Raw genomic sequence first — 15,152 nt, 5'->3', positions numbered from 1 at the left:
AAAATCACCAAAGCTCAACAGAAAAGAGCTCATTAAAGACTAAAGAAGCCATTCATGTTTATCAACAGACGCCTAAGACGCATGGGACAGAAAAGACCTTAGAAATTCCCCGTAAATTTCCCGACACAGTATTCCAGAGAATCAGAGGTATTAAAAATCATCGCTGATCAAAGGAAAATCAGTAGGGATCACGTCCAAAATTTCAACAAAAAATTAAATCTCCAATAATACAATTTAATCAGAATATGGAACATTATTCCAAATAATGGCATCGCAAAACTTCAAAAAGGAGCTAAAGTTTTATGATGACAAACCGTCATGTTGAAATTTCTGCTCTTTTTCTACCAGTGAAACAAAATATGATTTCTTCTTTAAAGACTTTTTACAGGAGTTGATGTTGGTTAACTTTTTCGGAGAACAGTTAAAAAGCGATTGTGTCACAAAACAGCAGCATTTACTCTTCCCCCAAAACTGGACTGAATCAATAAAAGTTGTCCCCCTTGAGTCATCTATCGCGTCTTAACACGATATACAAATAACCTGGTGATTTGACTATGAATACAAATATGAGCATGCGTGGGTTTTACCCGTCAAAACAAATAAATGACTGTCATTTGGAATATGCAATGACGTTTATATCTTAGAAAATTTGAAAAGGGTATAATTTTCAAACAGTTCCTTGTGGAATTGTTAACAGGACTGGTATGATATACGTGTAAGTGTATATATGCGTGTGGTTGGCTTTCTTTACTTTTTCTAATGAAACGCTGGAAGATTTACGTTGAAAACACCTTTAATGCTGAACGTTAAACACAGAATGGGTCTGATCTAAGTTTTAAAAATATTACAGGTAGCATAAGTAGGTTTAATTTGCTTCACATGTGATTTTGTGTTTTACAAGATGTCTTGATAATTATTTTTCGAGTGATTCCATGTTTCAATTTATGTCGTAATAATTGCTCCACATGTAGTTGAATATTTCACTTTATATCATGATAATTCCTCCAAAGGAAACTGCGTGTTTTCCTTTATGTCATCACAACTGCTCAAAAAGTGATTGTGCGTTTTCCTTCGTGTCGTCACAGCTACTCAAAAAGCGATTGCCTGCTTCCCTTCATGTCGTCATAACTGTGATTGTGCGTTTTCCTTCGTGTCGTCACAGCTGCTCAAACAGCGATTGCCCGCTTCCCGTCATGTCGTCATAACTGTGATTATGCGTTTTCCTTCGTGTCGTCACAGCTGCTCAAAAAAGCGATTGCCCACTTCCCTTCATGTCGTCATAACTGTGATTGTGCGTTTTCCTTCGTGTCGTCACAGCTGCTTAAACAGCGATTGCCCGCTTCCCGTCATGTCGTCATAACTGTGATTATGCGTTTTCCTTCGTGTCATCACAGCTGCTCAAAAAAGCGATTGCTCGCTTCCCGTCATGTCGTCATAACTGTGATTGTGCGTTTTCCTTCGTGTCGTCACAGCTGCTCAAACAGCGATTGCCCGCTTCCCGTCATGTCGTCATAACTGTGATTGTGCGTTTTCCTTCGTGTCGTCACAGCTGCTCAAACAGCGATTGCCCGCTTCCCGTCATAACTGTGATTATGCGTTTTCCTTCGTGTCGTCACAGCTGCTCAAAAAAGCGATTGCCCGCTTCCCTTCAAGTCGTCATAACTGTGCGTTTTCCTTGATGTCGGGATAATTGCTCCAAATGTAATTGCGTGTTTTCTTTTCTTTTAAAGTCATCTCTTCCTCATTTTCTCATATATTTCCCTCCTAATAACGAAGGAGACTCTCTAACAACTAGCTACCGCACTGACAGTTGAAATCCGAGCCTTTACTTTGCTGGAGCTGAGGGTGACGATTTACCATTAAGGCATCTGTAGATAACGACGATGACAGCAACACTGATGAAAACAGTCCAACAGAGCTGGCGAGAGCGACAATGATGATCACCTTTGTGTCTTCATGTCAGAGTCTGTAAACACGTACAAGTACGAAGTTTTTGAGTCATGTGATACTTCAATTTTTGTTTCACTTGCTTAGTTAATTGGGTTTACACGCCACAATTGGATATGTCACACTTATTGACGGCAATGTTGGTTACGGCAGGCGAAAATCGGAGTGTTTCTTACCACTTCGTCAGGCACCTCATAAACCACCTAACTTTTACCCGCAGATTTACTCGATTTTTTCATTCGTCATAAACAAGACTTTTAATAGCACACTAACCCCACTTGACATCACTTCACCAATCCCATGAACACTGAAGTGCGGACAACACACTCAATGTCAGTCTCGTAACATGTGAAACTCACCTGTTAAGGATAATATCATCGTATCTGTCCCTTCATCTTCTGCGTTGTGGGCAATAAAAAGGTAAACCCCTAAATCAGGAAATCTCAAATTTCAAATGACGTACGTGAAATTCTTCGTGAATTTCCTGTTCTCTCCATCAGGGCATTCTCCATTCTTGACTTTATGTTGATTACCACATTTTCCCTCGGTCACGTGACCAGCAAACGTTGATTCATTAGAGTACGTGATATCACTCGTGGTCAGATTTTCAAGCTTGTCTGGAGGGTTTGTCGGATTGATCGACACATGTAGCATCGATGGTCCTGGTGGAGAGGCCTTAGTTGTTAACAATCGTTTATAAATAGAAAAAAGAAAAAAATTATTTTGTTATATTGGCGTTTGCCGGATAAAGGAGAAAACATCACTAGGTATATTGGATAAGAATATACAAGGCACAAGACTGCCAGCGAGAGTCATTGTCAACATTCATATTGTGCTGCACCACTGAAATGCCATGAAAACGGCACGTGCTGCACCACTGAAATGCTATGAAAACGGCACGAGACACAAAATACTGACGCCGAACCTATTTCTTCATGCTGACATCCGAGTCAAGGAAGTACCCAGATATCCGTCTTAAGTTTGAACCGTGAACTTAACAAACTATGACCCCATAACTAAGTCACACACATCAAAGGCCACTTTCGCAAACTCTCAAAAGTCATATCTCTTTTAAGTTTCTTCGGAAAACGACATTGTCTAGGTAGTATCACCATAAGAAGCATTAACGCGAAAAGTTATGAATCATTTATGAAGTTTTCTGAAACCCTAGCCCAGGGGAATTAGGATACCTGAGTATCTGTTGGTTGGTTTTGGTCAAACCTGTTGGTTTGCCGTGAAAGAAATGGGTTGACATTGCTATCGGAGCATCGGATGGCCATACAAGAAATATCGGCTTGCGGCTTTCCATCGGCGTAGCATACAAGAGCGGCTCCATCGGCCAGGTTGTAGTTAGCTGGGCTTAACTGGCTGACTGGAGACGGTTTTCCTAGAAACAAGCATACTCTGTTGCCAAAATTATTATTATTTCTTTGTAATATTCATTCGTTTATGCACTTCATTATTTTAGACTTTTCTATTTTACACGTTGACTTTAGAAAAAGACGCTACGCTTTGGAACATTCAAGCACATCGTCGTAATTCAAACGTGTGACATTGGTAAGAGGTTGAAGTCCTGAGGCTGAAGCGCCCGTGGTAACAAAGAGCCATATTGTTTAGGATTTAAGAAAAGTGGACACTCAAGACTTATGCCAATGACTGCTTCCTCGATAAAATCCTCACCGTATACAGTGGCAACACATACAACTCTCCGAATGTCCATGCCTTCTGCTATGTTCATTTTCACGTGGCTAGTCCGCGCCGTTTCTCCAGGAATATTATTGATTTCAGTTTTAGTGTCACACAAAAACCACATGATGTTAAAAGGTGGTCCACCTTTGTGAATAGTGCAAGTAGATTTCACGACAGCCTACTTTTTGACCGGAAACGTGGGAGAGGACAAAACAACAGATGGCCACAGACCCTCATTAATTTTCCATCAGCGACAATGTTAACGTCTAGCACTGTACCTCAGCCCCAAACATTCCGTGGCCAATAAGCTCTGGTGCATACCTGGCACAGCCTGTGAGAAAGAAGCCATTAAAAAATCTTGACATAGGTTGACGTCAAAATCTGGACCTTTCTATGCCGGCAACTGGGAGGGGTGCCTAGCAACGCCAAGGGGACGTCAATCGCAACCTCATCACCACCTATCTCCTTGTGTTCTCTCGACCAGAATTTCAAACTTTCATCACTAAAACTCATACCTGCCCAAAGATTAGACAATTTATGGCATTTTGATACCAAGCATGCACCTGTACACCAAAAACGGCGGGCTGGCAGCAAAAAAGACTTTACACCCTAAAAACACACAGAATTACGTTCGTAATTCCCGAAAAACGGAAGTTGTAATGGGGGTCTGTGTCCAGGTCCTACGGGAAAATAAAATCCATCACAGTTTTATTTAATGTGCCGCAGTGGGAATACGAAGAGCCGTGTCTGATAAGTATATAGGTTTGGCCATCAGCAAATAAGAGGGTACCACATATATTCTTGTTAAAAATGTCTCTCTACACTCTTTCCTACGTACAAAGACACTGATAACTCGTGATGACTAACTATAATGGGCCCTATTTACGACCGGCCCGGATAGTTGGTAGATTCACCCTATTTGGAGCGGTAGATCCAAGGTCAATCCTGGTGCGAGTCACACCTAAGACCTTAAAAGAGGAAGCTGTAACTTCCTCTCTTGGCGTTCAGCATAAAGGGGATAGTGCAACGACTGGTTGACCCGTATCAGTGTAATTGCTCGGGCGGGGAGGCTTGCTTGTCTTCGGAAGCAGTACTAGGCAAAAAAGCGTCGAAAATCCGTCCTGCAACAAGGCGGCACATAACATGCACTCACCCCCCACCCCCCCCCACCCCCCCACCCCGCCCCCTCCTTCGTCGTCATGACTGAAAAATTGTTAGGTAGGACGTTAAACTCCAAGCACTTACTCACTCACCCTATTTTACACCAACAGACTGGAGCTATCAAACATAACAAAGGAGCGATGTAGCAATGGATCGATGTTTCTTCGTGATAACGGTGACCATTATCGACCATCACGGCTACCATCGTGAAATTGAGGATTTCTTCAAAAACTCTTACTGGGTTTCTTTCTCACGGTCAAGTGTAGACTTCCCTTAAAGTTGTCTCCCCCTGCCGCGAAATTACCCGTTGTCTCTAGACATGGACACCATTTTTAGCCTAATGGACAAACATTCAACAAGCTCCAACACTTTCGTGGGCAGTTTTTAATGGGCCTTCATCTGACAAACTAGTGTTAGTGTTTTCTTTGTTTTTAACCGTCCCCTACAATCCTGTGTCGGGTCGCACCTAAGATCTTAAAAGAGGAAATTGTAACTTCCTCGCTTGGCATTCAGCATTAAGGGGATAGCGCAACGACTTGTTGACCTGGATCAGTATAATGGCTCGGGTGGGGCTGCTTTCCTGCCTTCGTAAATCGTCTCAGTGAAGTAGCGCTAGATAAAAGGGCGCTGGAAAATCTGCATGGCCACAAGGAGGCACATCACATGCACTCTAAGGGCTCCTTCGACGTCATATGCCTGAAAAATTGTTAAGTACGACGTTAAACCCCAAGCACTCACACACCCACCCTATTTTACGCTAACAGTAATTAATACTCAAAACCACTGATATTTGACGAGATACTGAAGAAATTTTCTACATGTGACGTACACATGCACGAGTGTCCGCGTAAACTGCTACATCAGTGTCATCGACTGTGTTGCCCTTCCTATGGTCTGGCGCAATGTAGGGCTGTAACACAGGACGAGACGAGACAAATTGTTTAGATGGCACAGAACTTTTAATGGAAGATGGCGGGCAACAGTCTCAATATAACGTATACAATGATATCACGTCATAATTCCGGACAGAGTATTTCCCCCTGAATTAGAATGTCATTGAGAGTTGTCTCCCCTGAATCGCTACAATCACTAGCGGGTTTACGTACCGGTACACCCGTTCGAACATTGACTGAATTAAGTCACTTTGTTACATACGTAACTACACTGAGCTCTTAGGGTTACTTGTATTATGAATACAAATGCATCAAAAACTATGAACTAATGCCATACTACTGTAGCTTTATATCTCAGACTAATTCTAACAAGATTTAACGCTCTTGGGCTTGTAACAACAACAACACCTTGATAAACAGTAAGGCGAACATGTACTTTTCGACTTATGAACTATTCTTCCAAAAATATCTTCAAAGCTAACCGCATTATATCAGTTTTTATAGATCAGCTAGGAACTACAACACAAACAAGAACTAAATGGCGTGTCACCATGGGGCAGATGACTTCTGAATCTTACCTGTAACACAGACGAGACGAGACGAGTCAAATTATTTAGATGGCATAGAACTTTTATGGAAGATGATGGACAACCAGCCTCATCATCCCGATCAACCAATCAGAACGATCGTTTCACTCAGCGTCAACGCACATGTTGGGGATTCCCCTCCTGTGTAACACCTAAGAGTTATGTCCCTTAGAACAACACTTCTAATTACCTACGACAGCCACAACTGCTGATTGACACCAAGGCCCAACTAGCAGTACGAGCTTGAGAATCTTCAAAATCTCTGTCCTCTGTCCTTGAACCCGCAACTTTTGCAACAGCCTTAACCGGTACAGACCACGGCAAGCTCTGACAATCCGCAAAATACGACTTCATACAGTAAGGGATACAGAAAAATATATCACACCTCTCTTACAATAGTTCTTATCGGCATTTTGTTTAAACAGTGTTGAGGCAGATCGAATGATGTGTAAAGGAAAATCTCACCTACCTATGTATACAAATCACCGCATATTCCGAAGCTTTGGCCATGTACATGTCGTAGAAAGGTTAGCACAAATACCGATGTATACTGATACACCACGTACATATACATAAAATGAAAGGGACTTCGTGTCTGTAAATATGTGTGCTAATACCACAAACTGTGCAGAATTTCCCTTCTATACCGCACAAGCTTTTATTCACTTAGAATATGTGGTTTTGTACATACGCATGTATATAAGGAAGAATGAAAACAGTTAACTTAATTAAATCTTTCCTGTTTTTACCCGATGTTCAGTATAATATATAATGGTGTAAGTTTAGAATATCATAATTGCACACACTGGGTTATGCTAACATGTTATAACAGGAAAGTTACGAATGATTCTGCTTATTGTATATATGTGTGACATCATTTGAGGGGATTTCCTCACCTTTGTGTGACCTTTCGATTGGAACAATAAAATGCATCAGCCTGAAGTTACATGCATTCCAGTTCAGCACAATTTTTAGTACTTTTTATTTTGGGGGGGGGCGGGGGGGGTGGGGGGGGGTGAGAGCTGGGTAACAATTGGGCGATCACAGCCGAACTCACCTGCAGAGCGTGAGATGCATCGCCTAACGTCACAAATAAACAGTTGATCATATGACAAAATGGAGCCACATACCAGTGACACCAGTGAACTTGGCACGGGCATAACTCACCTTATCGAACATAAAATGCCATTTTGGCATCATTTATATGTTTTCTTCTCCTTTAATCTTTAAGAAGCATATTAACATCACGCGATATGTTTCAACGAGATTTTGGAGCACTTCTGTGTGATCACGTGGTGTTGACACAACCAGAAATAAACATAACAAATGAAATAATCGCAAGGAAGCTGAGCGTCTGAAATACTGGCTGACAAAGACTGACAAATAAAGTTTACCTTACTTCAAATCTGTTTTCTGCACACCGATGTTTTATTTTATATACCGATATTTTATTTTTTATAAAACTAGTAAAAATATACTAGAGCGGCATAATACGAGGTCCGCAATCGTGAGTTGAGAAAGAAAGCTACCAGTTACTACTTAAATTTCCTCAGCGTACATTTATTTTCCGAACGAGATGAAATAACTTGAGAATTATAGTGAGAATTATATATTAATAAACATAGTTTCTATGTTCTTTGCCATATGCGGTTTTGTATAGGGCTACCCTGGCAAAACTCATTCCTATCATTTTTATGCTTTCCTATGTCGTTTTTTTGACACGCCTGTGGCTGACCTCCGCTATAAACTATATGGCTAGCGAACTCAAATGTCTACTTGTGGAGTTATTAAAGCTCTGGCGACAGAAAGTATCGAGTTCAAACATGTTTTGGGGCAAGTCTCAAGTTGACAAAAACACTAAAACAACATCATTAAATTGTTTAAAAATCACTTTTTAATCACTCACTTTGAAAAGAATATAAAAAGAGGTATTACAACAGAGTGAACGTTCCTGAATTCCGCCAAGCCCAACTTAGAATTCTAACGTTTGAATGTCTTCAATTCCATTCACAAAAATGTTTTTAAAAAATAGTTAAAATAAAGTGTTTTTATAAGTAGTTTTAAGTCGCCTATATAGTGGTTCCTATATTGGTTTTGAGCGGTCTTGGTTCGGCAATGGAAACTTATTTTGCTACTGACACAAATAGTCGCTACGATTATGTCAAAAGTGGGCTACAACTGCCAGGTCGAGGTATTGTGGAAGAAAACCCACTTCCCTTCGATACGTCGAATTTGTCTCGTCTACCATGATCCACCCAATGTACACCACACAGAAATCGTTTGAAAAAGAAATCGATACTTCTTCCATAGAATTAGGCAACAGTGTGAGTTCTTCCGTCTGTATCATTTAAAAATGCTTAGAGAAAGTGACTTATCAGAATTTAGGGCCTGTTTCTTAATTGACGTACAGGAACAGATTTGTTACTCATTTGGCTTTACGTCGTACTGAGGCCTTCCAATCTGACGGGAGTCAAGATTCGATTGGACATCTGTTAGTGTTTTCTACGAAGCATCCCTCCAATGGTTCGAATCTGGTGCCGTCTTTTTTTTTCTAGATATAATCTATATATATATATATATATATATATAATATATATATAAGATTTTTGTGAACAGTGTTTAATGGCCTTCATCTGACATGTATTTCACGTTAGCATTTTCTTTACCGTTTTATTTGTTTTTCCTATTGTTTCAATCCGAAGCGATGCCTCACTTGGTAGAGCCTCCGCTTCGGTGGCGGTTGATCCAGGGTCAATCCTGGGTGTGGTCACACCTAAGAACTTAAAAGAGGAACTTGTAGCTTCCTCGCTTGGCGTTCAGCATTAAAGAGACAGTGCAACGACCTGATTGACCAGAATCAGTGGGGCGCCTTACTTGCCTTGGTAAAGCGTCTCAGTGTGAAGCAACACTACATAAAAGAGCTGTGAAAATCCGTCCCTGCAACAAAGAGGCACAATACAAGCACTCCTTCGTTGTCATATGACTGAAAAATTGTTAAGTATAACGTTATACCCTAGACACTCACGCTTTACCCTTTCTGGTTTATTTATTGATTGATGTTTTACGTCATACACAAGGATATTTCACTATACGACGGCGGCCAACATTATAGTCGGAGGAAACCGCGCAGTGTTTAAACGTTGTTCTTCAACGACGATGAACTATTTTGTGAGTGACGAAATGCACACGGACCTTTGGTGAGTCACTGACAAACTTTTCCACAGGCTACTTACTGCTTTTCATCCTTAGAGCGAGTCCCATGTATGCCACACTGCCCAAAACACCACTTCAGTAGGCGGCTCTAATAGCCAGTGTTTTTCTCTCCCAATGCCCTTAGAGCACTCTTCACGTTGTGTGGAACTAACAGCGAAAAAAAAAACTGTGAGAGATCATGAAATCTCTTCGCAATGAGACAAATACAAACACGTTCATTTTATTTCCCAGTAGCGTTTATTAGCTCTGATATATATGTTACAAGCCTTATGCTCTGCCAAGCTCTAGTCTTCTACGTACAGGCGTGGTCTGGTGACCATGGTGACAATCTGACACGCCTATCATCCAAGGTCATAATCATTCGGTAACCATAACAACGCTTCGACTGGACCCTATGATTTCATGTTTTTGGTAAATTTATGTTCGAGTGACAATTTTAAAATAGGCTAATGTTCAAGGTAAATACAATTCGCTAGATATGTACAGAACATGTGTAGCTGGGCAACTGTTTTTCACGGCTAATTCCAGAAACGAAATGGGGAAAATTCCAAGTCATGTGATCAAATTTGCGTGCCTTACACGTCAGTTGATTGTCTTCGGGGGGCAGAAGCTAACTTCCGGAATGCGTAAAATTTGAATAGAAAATAAAAAACGAATAAAAAAAAAAACAGAGGAAAACTATTCACTTGTATCCACCTTGTTCCATTAATCTATCAGCGATGACAAAATAAGGAAAGAAAATAATAAAAAAAAAGAACAGGCGAGCCTGACGTTTTCCGGAGAAATAGCGGCAAAACGCTTCTGTTGCTCCCGGGACAAAGGGTCCCAGAGTGTCGGTCTGCTGTTCTCGCCCGGTGGGATGAGGCGGCCTCGAGCAGGTGGGCAGGCATCTCGTCGGTCGGGCCGTCGTGCTACGTGTGTATAGTTCCGACGTGCAACACACCCGACGAGAGAGAGAGAGAGAGTATTTGAGGTCCGCGGTGCATGTCTGTAACTAAAGGATGAACTGAATTTTGAAAGACCACCGGAGGGTCTCCCTCTTTCTCTGTAAGACGTTATTTTGTCGCACCGTTTGGTCACGTAAGCCCATCGGTCGGATATCAAATACTGGTCGACGTTATAACGAAAGTGTAAGTGACAGTTCCGCCAGATACCGGCACCTTCTGGTCGATCTCCAGTCCATGTCCCAGGGCTTCGATAAGTGGCCCTGGAGTCACGTGTAAGCAGGCAATAGATATGAGGCTAGGCGGCCCGTTTTGGCTGGTAGGCCAGGTCACGTACACGAGAAAACACGCCAACACGTGGGACGACGACAAGACACAACGCGAAGGTTATAACAAAATCAGTGGTAGATTCCTTTAGTACTCTACTTTAGGTTACGTTTCCAGCGATACAGTAAACTCAACATTCTCGAGGTTAAAAGCGCGTCCTTTGAAAAATATTATTTATAAAAATAGATCTTCCTTATCAAAATTCATGACAAAAAAAAACCCTCGATGAAGAGAGAGAAAATGTTCCGCGTAGCGGAGCGGCCAGGGGACACAACTCCCCATTATGTACAACTCACATGACAGGAATTTTCGCCCATGAAAAACAGTTGCCCAGCAAGGATCGGGACAGTCAGCGCGTGCAACCACAACCTATCGATACAAGCAGCAGCGGCGAGTATGGAGGACACGGTCGCCGGAAAACAAAACATTGCATGTCGCCAAGGAGACAGAGAGAGGCTGTTACACAGACCCGCTGTGAAAACCAGTCCAGTCCAGTCCAGTCCCAGTGTGGTCATCAGACAGGAAGAAAATGAGGCGAGTTGGCGGAGACAAAGCCTTAGTCACGCCACACGGATAAAAGGCCAAATCATCAGTGGTAACAAAAAAGATCACCAAAAAAAAAAGAAAAAAATATATTAAATGGTTGGTGTTATAACGACGACCAATGTTCCACAGCTCGTCCCGCTGACTTTGACCTTGACACACATCGTCCCCGATCCTAGACACTTTATAAAATACCTTATGGAGTAAGACCTCCTCGATGAATAATTAACATTGGGAAATTGTACAACTTTGTTGAGCATGGTTATTTCAATGAATATAGTGCCATATAATATAATAATCATGAATCGAGAGAAAAAGGAAAACAGTTGCAAGACTAATCGGTCTGCACGCATGCGCCGTCCTACTGTTGACGCATGCGCGCGACCGCCTAACGCTACATCTAAGTCTAATCGTAAACTACCACTAGTATATTCATAAGATAAATTACAGTCTGTGCCACTACGTGAGTGCAATGACGTTTGGTGAGGCGATTATAAATACAAAGGCGCGTGGGAGAGGCAGCCGTGCTAAGACGGCATGCCGTGATACCCTTTCTTCCTACAGACCCCAACCCCGCTGGACCCTGGAGAATGCAGCTCCCGGGCTTTCTCTCTCTTGTGGCAGTCGCTGTCACTGAGGGTTCAGAGTGGAGGGCGTGGCTGGGTGAGCTACGGGATGTAAGTTACTGAGATTCTTGCCTCCAAACCTGTATTCGTCTTCAGCGAGTGAGCACGTACAATCAAAAATAAATAAGTCATCAAGTTAACATACATTGCTTAATATACAATTAGGAGACAAAAAAATCGCCCAACACTGGGGTTTTAAAACAGTAAAACGACAGTCATATAATCGTCCTCCGAACTTGTATATACTATATTGCACAAAGCCCTGTGAGGAGAGCAAACACTGGTCATGTAAATGCCTGTTATTCTTAATCTTCACCCCCGTGGCAGGGGTGATGTCCAGAAGGTAACATTTGACTAGAAATTGGTTGGGGTTTTGGGCTAGATTTTCTTTTCTTTTCCTTTCAGCGGGAAGCTAGAATTAATCATGATTGTCTTAAAGTAGAAAACACTTCCACAAGATCATGTCGGAATTTCCTTTGAAAGCCAGGTGGCAACAACACCTTTAATGACTTATGCAAATAAGCCGTGTCTTGGAATAGTTGTCAAGGTGCGAGTGACAGTCCACCCAGCCCTAGTTCTACTCGATATAGGCGAACGAGACACACTCGACACGCACACTTTCTCAACTTGTCGTTTCGGCTCTGAGAGTATAAACATCTGCTATAGGCGGAGAATACCTCTTTACTTTATTTAACTTTTCGTGAATTATCAAGCAAGTGTAACTACATCAGCAACGCAATGACCACCAAGGGTTAATGTTAAATGATGGTAACTTAAAAGCTGTCTTTTTATTGTTGTTCCTGCTTACTGTATTTTCTGTATTCTGGGAACACATGCATGCCCATCTATTGAGCTAGGACTATGGGCATTTTCAACAGATTGTGACAGATCTGTACGATGTCGCGCCATTTATGTGACGCTGAAAACGCAGTGGTATGTTGTCACAACGCAAATAAGCTATTGTGGCTTCGTGACATGACGCGCAAGTAGAATAGTGCGGAGGATGTAACGTCATCACACATAACGTCATTAAAAATAATACACTGGGGACTTTTACTGAAAGGTCAATTTAATGGGGACGTGCAAAGATTCAATTGGAATTAATAGCTGTGGCACCTAGGAAAAATATATGCACCAAAAATATATATATTATATATTATTTAAATACTTTGTAGCTCCCACTGAACGTGTATCGGAAAGCTGTTGTGTCATCAGCTGAACTTCATTTTGAAAACGTGGGGGAGATCAAAGAAAAAAATCTGGATTCAAATACTCTTTGTGTGAGCTTCAGTAGTAATTATGTCCATCTAGTAAAATATTGCACAAAGTGTTAATTATGTATTCATCTGTTACGAGACATAAAACTAATGAGGTTTCTTCAGCTGAATGCGGCAGTTCCCAATGTCGAGTAGCCGCTGTAACACATAACATCGAACAACGTGACCTATCTTAACTGTCTATTAAGTGGATTTCACGCAACAACTTCAAAAGGATTTTCGCAAAGAAAACAGGATAAGGGGGCACAACAACCCCGTATCAAAACGAGATCTCAAAACTTTCAAAAACAAAAAAAAAAGGAAAAAAACTCACTCATTATGCATGTGTTGAAGATTTCACCCGAGGATGCATTATATAATCAAACAATAACGGGGGTAATAACGTCAATATAGTTCACTCCAAAATACTGGAAAGCTTAGCGCGACCGTAGTTACATGTAGCAAACCACCGGTGGCCTTCAGTTAAAACCACAGCCTAGCAAACGACCTGGCGTTGTCACCTCCCCTTGTCTCCATTCCAACTGCCAGACTGCGTTAGGGTTCAACACATTTCTAACAGATCGAACACGCAAAGTGGACTGGGCGCAGTTTTTTTTTAAACTGTGTCTCTGTCTGTGAAGTGATTTCATGCTACATGCATCAACAGAGAAAGAAAACGGATTCGTACATATGTATTCACGTGTGACCTGGAGACGACTAGTTACCCAATATAACCAATGAGAACCAACGTTACTTTCTTCGGTATGTAAACAACACATAGAATGAGGACTCTGATTGGATAAAAGATCTGTGGAAAACATCAAAAAATAACCAGGAAAAGTAACAAGTTAGGCAAAGTGCCTGCAATAGGACCCCAAACTCTTCAGCTCTCCCAAATAACTTAGTTAACAATAAATTAGTTACGACACCTAGTTGACAGGGAAGGACATATCTTACAATTTTGTTCTATAATAGCACACACATTTTGATATGACAGGATTGGATGCCATGGGATGCGGTAAGGGGGGATCCCTCTGTACCCTCCATAACAATCCTCCCCAACATGATATGGTTTGTTCATAAAATAAATGCCATAAATATGAATAATTATAAATAAGCCAGATATGACAGTGTCCCATAAAAAAATCTGCCTTCTGAAATAGTTCACAGAATATGTACAAAACTTTCCAAAATTTGCCAAAGAAAGGAAAAAAAAAAACAACTGGACAAAAAAATGTGTACACCTTTAGCTTATAAAGTTGCCCTTGTATGAACTGGAAAAGCTGTTGCCAAAGGCAAAAAGGCTCGCAAAGCCTAGTCGCTATCAGCATGGCTGGAAAACCTGCCACAGTAAGTTGTCATGGTAACGATTCCTATGGTGATGCTTACCACGGTAGCGCCAAAGCTTTGAAAAATAGGTAACATGTGTAGAAACTATTTTGACTCGTACTGCAGACCCGTCAGTGAGAACAAATTCGTCTACAGCAGAAACGATAAAAAAAAACAGGTTATAACTATGATTTAGAGAAGAACATATCCTCAATATTTTTAACAACGTAGTTTTGTCATTTTCAAACGTAACTAGTCAGATATGTATCCCATGATGCAGTGCACACTGCTCATGTGATCAGCCACTCCTTTTCAGCAAACGCATACATTATGTCGCTATGGTAACAGTCATTCCAGTATTATCAACAGAACATGGTATAGTAACATCATGAAAAAGTTTAAAAATTCAAACAATGTTTCTCGTATTCTAAAAATTTAAACAGTATTTACTCATAACCTTTTTTTTGAGAAATGCTCCTTTTCTAAATGTTTTCTACATTATTTTTTTTATGCCTTTGTTTTAATTCTAGTCTACATTAAGCTAATTTTTGTACAATTAGGGAGTTTATATAAACCCGACCCTTGTCCGTTGACCGGTCCAAGCTTTTCCTACACGACCTATGCCCCAGATCTGAAA

The sequence above is a fragment of the Liolophura sinensis genome, chromosome 2, assembly GCF_032854445.1.
Source record: "Liolophura sinensis isolate JHLJ2023 chromosome 2, CUHK_Ljap_v2, whole genome shotgun sequence".
NCBI classification, from domain to species: Eukaryota; Metazoa; Mollusca; class Polyplacophora; order Chitonida; family Chitonidae; genus Liolophura; species Liolophura sinensis.
The sequence above is the reverse complement of the archived record's forward strand: the minus strand, read 5'-3'. Positions refer to the sequence as shown.